Source organism: Eutrema salsugineum, unplaced genomic scaffold, assembly GCF_000478725.1.
Source record: "Eutrema salsugineum unplaced genomic scaffold, Eutsalg1_0 scaffold_3, whole genome shotgun sequence".
Taxonomy (NCBI): Eukaryota; Viridiplantae; Streptophyta; class Magnoliopsida; order Brassicales; family Brassicaceae; genus Eutrema; species Eutrema salsugineum.
Window position 1 is genome coordinate 7219011 of NW_006256756.1, and position 9865 is coordinate 7228875.

A 9865-nucleotide genomic window follows, 5' to 3' on the forward strand; every position below is an offset into this window, starting at 1 on the left:
GGGGAGGATTTCATCCCTTCTAACCACATTTTCTTGCATGAGCCTTTGCATTCTGCATTTTCTTTAAAATTTTTTAATTTTTTCGGTTTTTCTTAAAACTTTTCAAAAGTCTTTTGAGTTTCAAAAAGTGTTTTCAAAGGTCGAATACATTTTAAGGGAATAATGACAAAATCGATGATGATAACCAACCTGTTTGCTTCTACACCAATCACTCATAAAAGCTCTTTCAAGGTTTAGTACTAGACTAGGCGGTAGCTAGAGTACTTACACTTCGAAATCCCACAAGAGGACTTCTATTCATGAAGATCTTTTTTGACAGGATATACTAGCTCATTCTACTTGGACTTAATCTTGACATCTAATTTTATCATCAGTGGTTTAAAAAAAAAGCATCATGATATACATCTAGGACATCTTTACCTTACTGTTACCACTCTTTGTTGTCCTAGATTGGCAGTTCACCTTTAGCTGGTACCACACCCTTAACCCAAACCTTCATGTTCAAACCTCATGCAATCTCTCTTAAGTTTATGCCAACAGATATGTGCAAAAATGTCGGAGAAGGAAGAACAACATAGTCTTCAGTCACTCAGGAGAAAGATTAAAAGAGATCAGAAGGGAGTGTGCCAGAAATCTTATGATGCCTCAGAAAAGCTCATTCTTAAAGGTAAATTTCGTGCTCCCTAAGACTCCAAGTCAATAGGTATTCACTTAAGGAGTTATGGATTCAGAACCTGGACAAAAATCTAAATCTGGGAGAACTATAAGGAGAACTTGAAGAAAGGAGATCAGAAATCTTGAAGCAAGGAGAATGTGACTGAAACTGTAGGGGCATTTACAGTTCCATCATCTCTTGCTGTTTTGCATAATATACTGTCTCTCCAGAAAAAGGTAACCCTAAACACATCAAGCCTTACTATTAAAAAACCTTTTTGATACCTAACCTTGAATGCCTTGTTTAATATCCTTTTTATGAGAATCACTGAAATCTTTAATGATGTTAAGAGCTAGTTGACTGGAAGTTAGTTCTAAGTGTGTGGATTTTCGCATGACGGATTAACAGACTAGTTATGTTTGTATTTTGGTGAAAATTTTCTAGACTTGATCTGATTGATGCATTCTCCATAATTAAGGTCTAGAAGTATGGTTGCTGATATTTTTGAGTTCCCTCTCACTTTTGTTGAATGATATTTTTCCAGATTGGATCTTGTTATGTTGGAGGACAAACAAAGGTTTAAGTCTGGAGGAGTTGATAACACCTGATTTTGACCGCTTTTCACCATTGATTTCAAATGTTTTTTCAAAGTTTTTACTTAGTTTTAGGAACCTTGTATTATGATTTCCATGTATTTGTAGTTTCAAGTCTCTTTTCAGGAAACTAAAGAAAAATGATGGCAAAATGGAAGAAATCCACTTTTTCAGCTCAGAGTTAGACTGTCGGAAGTTTGGTAACAAATGGAGGCCTTCCACCGTCTGATCCAGCTCAAATTTGGAGACAATCAAGAGGCGACAACCAGCTTTCCATAGAACTTTACATCACAAAGATCAAACGGTGCAATCAAAAGATACATGGAGAACAAGTTGACCCAGTTCACCTGTCCCGGAAGACTCTCACCCGCGGGAAACACATGTTTTACCTGCCCTGAAAGACTCTCACCCCCGGTGGACCTTAGGACGAGCCACAAGGCCCAACATCAAAGCCCACTTTGCCATTTCTCTTCAGAGAATCCCTAAATAAGACCTGGAAGACCTTAGGACCTATAAATACATTGTTTAGCAGTCCTAAACGGGTGTGTGCTCCTGTAATAAGATTTTGAGCCACCAAACTCTGTTTTTCTAGGGTTAGGCGATGGAGATGGGGATTCTTCCGCAGATCCATTGTTTTTCTCCTTTTTATCTTATTAAATTTTCTGTTCATTCTTTTGCATTCTTCTATGTTTTTTATCATTCCTTGCATCATGTAAATTAGTCCCAGAGAGTCAAGTTGTTTGAAAATATCGACAAGCATATATATCGATTAGGATTTCTATTGTTCTAGACCATATTCTGGATCTCATCTCTTCTAAGTTGTTCCTAAAGCATGAGAGTAGATTCATGACCTATTCTCTGAGCCTAGGATCGATCAGAGCCATGAGAGTGCTGTATCAGATCATCCGTACCTAGTTTCAGAAGAACATAGTCGCTATAGGAGTCGAAAGCTACCTATAGAGAAGATGTGAGCAGACGAATTCAATGTCTAATGCATGATATTAAGTTTAGCATGAGAGCGAGAGTTAATTGCTAGATCTAAGTGATTAGTTGATTAAGGTGACGAGAGTTGGTTAATCATACATATGTCTATTCTAGTTCCATGCAGATTCCCAGAAACAGATGAAGATAAATCGCCAGGAAGCTAATTGGAAATGCCATCAAACATCAATTAGAGTAAACCGGAGAAGTCTAAGTTCCCACCTATGAGTTTAAGAGTCTTTAGTTTGAGTTGATATGCTTGAGATATTCTTTTAAAAATTCATCATGCATTGCACTTTATTTCTTGTGAATATTATATTAGGTTTAGTTTAGGATCTTAACAAAAAACCCCAAAACTTTTATTGGTTTATGACTTTGCTTACTTCTCAGTTTGTTGTTTCTCGCAGATTAGACATCCTCACTGTGGATCGACACCCTAAGTCCTACAACGTACATCTGTGCACTTGCAGACACTAGGGTTTTATAAATTTAAAACTTTTGGAGGACTTGAAAAAAACAACCCTAGGCCCGTAAAACCCATCAAGTAGGTGATAAACCTCGGCAAGATAGAGAGGGAAACCAGATCCCTCTAAGAAACCCTCAAAACCGAGAGAGAAGAACGCAAAGATCTTAATGCACCTATCAATGTAGCCGATAGTAACAACCAGGAGATGCAGCCGAATGGACGTAATAACCGCCCTGTTCAGCCAGTAAACCAACACCGAAGACAAGCCAAGAACCATTGCATAGCTGACTTTGATGTTCGACAACTCTGTTTTGGAGATTTGGTATGCTCGGTATGTCTAAACGGTGTTAACCGGTTTTACGGGGATTACTTTTGTTCAGTGTGCATTAACTATGTTGTTCATTCACAATGCGAAATGAGAGACGAGATATTGGTGTGATATATGTGAAGAAGAGATCAATTTAAATAAATGGTTATGTACTTTGTGAGATTTTTCTGCATGTTAAGTGTGTCCTTGGAGATTTCTCTCGTCTCAAACCAGGAGGTGTAGTTGAACTTCGAGAAGAAAGATTTGTAGTGATTCAAAACAATCATAGTTCTCGAACAATATATGATGGATATAAACTCCGATGCAAGGCCCTTTTCATTCTTAATCATTATGGTCAAGATGTGTTTGTTTGTTTTCAAAGATGTTTCTATCACTATGAAACAGTTTTGCGAGCTGCTAAAAAAATCAGAAAAAGTTTTGTGCTACTTGCAGCTAAGGGTCAAATGATTAGTTGAACTTATTAAATTTTTATGTAATTAGACAAATTTTATTAATTGACTCGTGTAATAAATTTTTGACTGATCCGTTTCTATTATTTATTTCCTTTTTCTCAAAAATATTTTTTTATTATTATTATTATTAATATTATTATTAATATTATTATTAATATTATTATTAATATTATTATATTATTATTATTATTATTATTATTATTATTATTACTATTATTATTACTATTATATAAAACAGATCGGGACGTATTAAGTCAATCAATTAAATTTTAAAATGTGTAAAAAAATTCAATTAAATTTAGACGCATGATATTATTTTTTTTTATAAAATAATCTATACTTAATCACCTAAACTAAAATTAGCAAAAAATAATAAAAATAAACTAGTTTTACATTAAAAAATTTAACAAAATTTTATCTTCAAAGATAAATTGTTTTATATAAAGTATTTCTGTTTAGAATAAGGAAATAAAATAAGAGATAAAAAATCCTAAATAAAAATTAAACAAATAAAAGTTAAACCAAAAATTATCCTAAAAGCTAATGTTTAAAAAAAAATAGAAAGTTTTCCTATTTAGATTAAAAACATTAAAAAAATGATACAATTCTTCAAAAAAAAATTTAAAACTTTGTTGCCTCTATATAAGCAATGTATTATTTTTTACGAGTGATATAATTTATTTTTCATTTTTAAATTTTAAATTTCTTTTGGATTATAAAATATATTATTATAAATCTGTATAAATACGGGTATATATCTAGTAAAGTATAAATAAAGAACAAACACTGAGTTAGATATAAATATATTATTTTTTCATATATATATATATATATTTTTTTTTTTTTTAAAGAAAATACACAAGTTTATCTGGGAATATATTCTCTAGTATAATCACAATAGCAACGATAACTACGACAATCTCTCATATACCTATTCTTTCTCATACAATGACGTGCACATTCTTGACATATACTAAGGTCGTGCGTAGCAGCATGTTTTCCATGAAATTCATTATCGGGAAGTTCTGGACTCGCTGCTGGATTGGACAAATGAGTTTTATCGCCGGAAATATATTTTGTCATAATATTTGATGCACCTATAAAATTTTCCAAACAAATGTTAATTATAATTATAATATATTAATGAAGACTATTGAATATTTACGTACTATCTTTACTAGCAAATTTAAGCTTACATGATAAAAGAAGAACTAAAAGAGTGAAAAGTAAAATATTTGTCTTCATTTCTGTTTTGGAAGTTCAATAAAAACTTTAAAAAGTGAATTTTGGTTGATGTTTTGAGTTTTATTTTTGATGAAATTTATAAGTTTAGTTGTGTCATATTTATATGTGTTTTCACTTATGTTACATAAAAGTAATATTTTAATCAACGTCTTTTAAGTAATTAATAGATATTAGAGAAACTGTTTTTTTAATAATAGTGTTCGTTTTCAAATATTTATATAAGTTTAATTTTAATTATTATTAGTTATTAAGTGTTAACTCTAGATAAAAACAGTGTTGTCATTAATTTTATATTTAATTTTTTTATATAGAGAGTGGAAAAAAGTATGAAATTCAACTTGAAATTATTATCGATAACTTATTATAGTTATCAATGTTATAACTTTTATTTTAAGTAGTATATTAAATTTTCATGTCAAAACTTACAATTATTGGTGCTTATTAATAACTATTAAAGAAAATTCTTGATAGCTAATATTTGATCACCAAGCGGGGTTTCTTCAAGTTTTTACTCATATTTACATGGTATTGGAATATGATAACACCTGATTTTGTCCACTTTTATGGATCACTTTCAATATTTTATGCAGGTATTTTCGCTCAGTTTTAAAGGTTTTATAAGTGTTTTCCATGTTTTGGAGTTTTAAAAAGCTTTTCAGGAAACTTGGAGTTTTGAAGTGCATTTTTGGATAAATTTAAGCTGTAAGAAGTTTAACAACCAAGAAGACCTTCTCACCGTCTGATCATCCCCAAATTTGGAGATATTACAGAGGAGACAACCAGATTTCCAACACACTTGGAATAAATGAAATCCAACGGTTAGATCTCCAGATATCATCAATGCAATGAAGGTCTACTAACACAATTCAGTCAAGGACGGAAGCTTTCACCTGCAGCAAAGCTTCTCCCCACCGCGGCTCAACGTATTTCACCACCGGTGGACCTATGTCCAAACCTCAGAAGCCCAAATAAGGCCCAAGATACTTCCTGCATTCATTTTACAAGCCCTAGACGCCCACACTTGAGAAAACACTATAAATACTCATTTTTAGGTTTTTTGTAAGGGAGCCTCTTTTTTCTCTTTGAGAGAGAACTCATTTGTCGTTTTACGTTTTATTTTTATGCATCTGTAGAAGCTTTTCATCGCCATACACTTTTTTCAATAAGAGAAGTTTTCTGCAACTTTTGTTTTTTTACTTTTCTGCTTTCTAGTTCTTAAACCGATGAGGAAGTCAAGCTCAGCCATGTTTGAGTAGTCACCGAGCTGGGTGAAGGGACCATCGAAAGGGATCCCATGTTCGACTGACATCTAGGTTCTTAGGTTAAAGGATTTCGATTTTTAAATGATTCTCTCATTTATCCAAATCTCAAAGCAGTAACTCTGGATTGATCACCAAGAGTCCGATCCTAGGTTAAATCCGAGCCATGAGAGTGTTGTATCTAGGTTGTCTGAACTGGATCTTGTGGACGTTACCATTGTAGGAGACGAAAACTGCTTACGAAGGATACGTAAGGTGAGATGGATTCCGATCTGAAAAGCATGATCTTGTTCTGGCATGAGAGCGAGAGATAATTGCCATGAACAAGTGATTAGATGATTAGAGTGACGAGATTTGGCTAATCTTATAAGCGTCTATCCTAGTTTCAGAGTCATAGGAAATCCTTACCTAAATTTCCAGTGTTTTAGAACATGAACCCTAAAGATGAACCCTAATTCCATCGCCAATTTTCATATTGTTTTCAACCAATTTTTATTTCAAGCTTCTAAATTCTCTATTTAGTTAGATTTAGTGACAAACCAAAACCCTTTTTTATTCCATTAGGTCTACGATTGTTTTTAGCATCAGTTAGAAGTTCTCAAGACATAAATCCATGTGGATTCGATCCCTAAGTAATACTGTGTTTAATGTGCACTTGCAGCTTGTTTAGGGTAAAACTGGTGTTGTCCACTGTACCTATATCAAGTTTTTGGCGCTATTGCCGGGGATTTGTTGCTGTTGATTTGATTTCTTAATCTAATTTCAATTCTAGACCACAATATTTTCGAGTTCTGCTAGAAATTTTTTAACTTCTCTTTTTATCTTTGCTTTCTTTGCTCTCAGGTGCATGAAAACTAGGAGAAATCCTGCCAACATTGTACTGCCCCTAGATGAGATTGACAAACACGAAAGAGAACTTCGGAAACTCAGATGAAGAACGCTCAAGATGGCCAATCCGAATGCCCATCGAGAAGATCTTTTAAATCGTGATCAAGAGTATCACATTGGAGACGATGACCGTGATTCTATTCACGATGATGACCGAGACGCTTCCCATGAAGCAGATGGCCAGCCACAACTCGATGACGAGGGAAACCAAATCCATAGAAATGCTGCTTAAGCCGCTGATGATCAAAAGAGGCGAGATCGGGACGATCCAGGAGAAAGAAGGAATAACGAAAACATTGTCCCACCTAATGGTAGAGAGGCCAATCGGCCCATTGATAACACCAGATTTTGACCATTTTTATGGATCATTTTAATATCTTTTACAAGTGTTTTTACTCCATTTTCAAAGGTTTTCAAAGGATTTCTATGTTTCCGGATTTTAAAAGACTTTTCAGGTAATTTGGGATAAAGAGGCACAAAATGGAACAAAAAGACTCTTTTGGATAAATGCAGACCGTCAGAACTCTTATTGAGAGACGAAGACCTTCTCACCGTCTGATCACCCTCAAAATTGTACAACTTATAGAAGAATCAACCAGCTTTCAAATTCACTTGGTTTGGAGACATTCCAACGGTTGGATCTCAAGATATTCCATTAGCCCCTGAGCCACTCGAAGTCGGTCAGCAACTCACGCGACCGCGGCCAACAAGCTATTTGCCGCGGTCAGAAGCTTCTCGACCGCGGCCAACAAGCCAATTGCCGCGGTCACAACACTCCCGACCACGACAATCAATCTACGAGTTATAGCCCACTTATCTGAAGCCCAAAGTTATTCTCAGCCTCAATTCCGGAACCCTAGAGACCATGGAGTATTGGAGACTATAAATACATGTCATTTAGGTCGTTTTTAGACACAACCCTTTATACTTTACAGAAACCCTTTTCCTTTATCCGTTTTTATGAGATTTTTGTAGAAGATTGTTCAAGTCCGAGTTCTTCAATAGAGAAGCTTTCTTTATCTCTTTTCTTTACTGTTTTTCATTACTTTTATTAAAACCAATGATGATGTCAAACTCAGCCATGTCTGAGTAGATCCCGAGTTGGGCTTAGGGTTCCCGAAAGGGGCTCTCATAATCGATTAAGACATCTAGGTTTATAGATCTAGGATTTTGACCTGTTCTCTGTTTATTCTTGTTCTTATTGCATGTATGCTTGATTGATCACCTAGTATCTGATCTAGATAGTTAGTGTCGCGAAAGTTTTCATTAAGTATCAGCCCTAGAATGAAACAGGCGATTTTTCCGTAGGAGTGGAAACCTACCTGCGGCGAGATCGTGAGTATTGACGAGTCTTGTGCAGCTCTTGCGTTTTCTCCCTTCTAGGGCCAGAGTGGAAGCCTACTGGTCAGGGTTGCGAGAAACAGTTGGTTATGATCACGACAGTGACGTAGTCATACCGCCGTACTCTAGCTCTAAAACCCATATATCGTTATCTGTCAATCCCAATCTATCTACTTTAGTGTTAAAACTGATTATGATCCCTTAGAGTTCCCAAAAGCTCAGCGTTTTTAGCCATAGTTTACAATTCCATCGATTTTTACTTGCTTTCTTAGACCTGCATTTCAATTTCTTTAGTTCATTATTTACTTGCTTTATTTACCTTTCATGCGATATTTTACTTGCCTTATTAGTCTTTCATTCGATATTTGCTTATTCTAATTGCATTTCATTCGATTTTCTTACCTGCTTTTTAGGATAGATTTATTTGCTTTCTTTTGTTTTAGTTTAATTCGCAAGAAAAACAACCAACTTTTAAAACCAATTTAGTCTAGACATAAATTTAAAAAACCGTAGAAGAATACCAGGCACACAAATCCCTGTGGATTCGATCCCTAAATACTGCAACTGATCAGCTGTGCACTTGCGGCTTTCATTTGTTTTGTTAAGGGTAAAACTTGTTCCCTCACGCAGTTGACACGACCATCAAGTTTTTGGCGCCGTTGCCGGGGATTTGTTTCGTTGCCTTTTGCTATTTTTCTTGTTTTAACTTCTGTTCTAGACACCTGATCTCTAGTTCTTTCTTAAAGTTTTTCTGTACTATCTTTCCCTTCTTTTGTTTTTCTCTGAATTGCATGAATACCAGGCGTAAACCTGCAGGAGACATTCCAATTCTGGACGAGATAGACAGACACGAAAGAGAACTTCGAAGACTTAGACGAACGCAAGGAATGGCCAATGACGACCAGCCTGGACATCCTATTAATCGAAATTTAAATATGGACCAAGACGGGTCCGAACATGGAGAAAACGAAGAGAATGATCACATAGAAGGTGATCATGCTCGACAAGATGGAGAGGAGGATGAGGTTCTTCTAAGAAACCACCAGAACCGAGAGAGAGAAGGACGTGAAGACCTTGATCCACCCATCAATGCAGCCGATGGTGACCACCCAGCAATGCAGCCGAATGAACGCATTCACCGCCCCATTCCGCCAGCAAATCAACACCGAAGACAAGCCAGGAACCATCGCATAGCTGATTTTGATGCACCTACTCAAAATTTTCAGAATCAATCTGCAATTCAAGTACCATTTCCAAACCGGAATGAGTTTGAAGTCAAGCCTCAAATCATCTCATTGGTGAAGCAAAACCAGTTCCATGGAGTTCCTTCTGAGCACCCAATGGACCATATCGAGCTTTTTGAAAAAATTTGCAGCATGATGAGAACAAACCAAGTTCCACCTGACTATTTAAAGTGTAAGTTGTTCCCTTTTTCATTAGCAGATAAAGCTCACCGTTGGTTGAAGTCTTTGTCTACAGGATCGATTACCAATTGGGAAGAATGCAGAACTGCTTTCCTAAACTACTTCTACACTAAGTCAAGGTCGAACAATTTGAGAACGAAGATCTCAACCTTTCAACAAGGGCCAACTGAATCTTTCTATGAAGCTTGGGAACATTTTAAGGAGTATGAACGTGATTGCCCTCACCATGGATT

At 35.4% G+C, this 9865-nt stretch overlaps 1 non-coding gene across 1 annotated transcript; it reads right to left on the minus strand.

Annotated features, from left to right (window-relative positions):
* Positions 1 to 9758: 9758 nt before the first annotated feature.
* Positions 9759 to 9865, minus strand: LOC112085720. The gene has a single exon (XR_002899019.1). It is a non-coding gene; the product is annotated as a small nucleolar RNA R71 (small nucleolar RNA).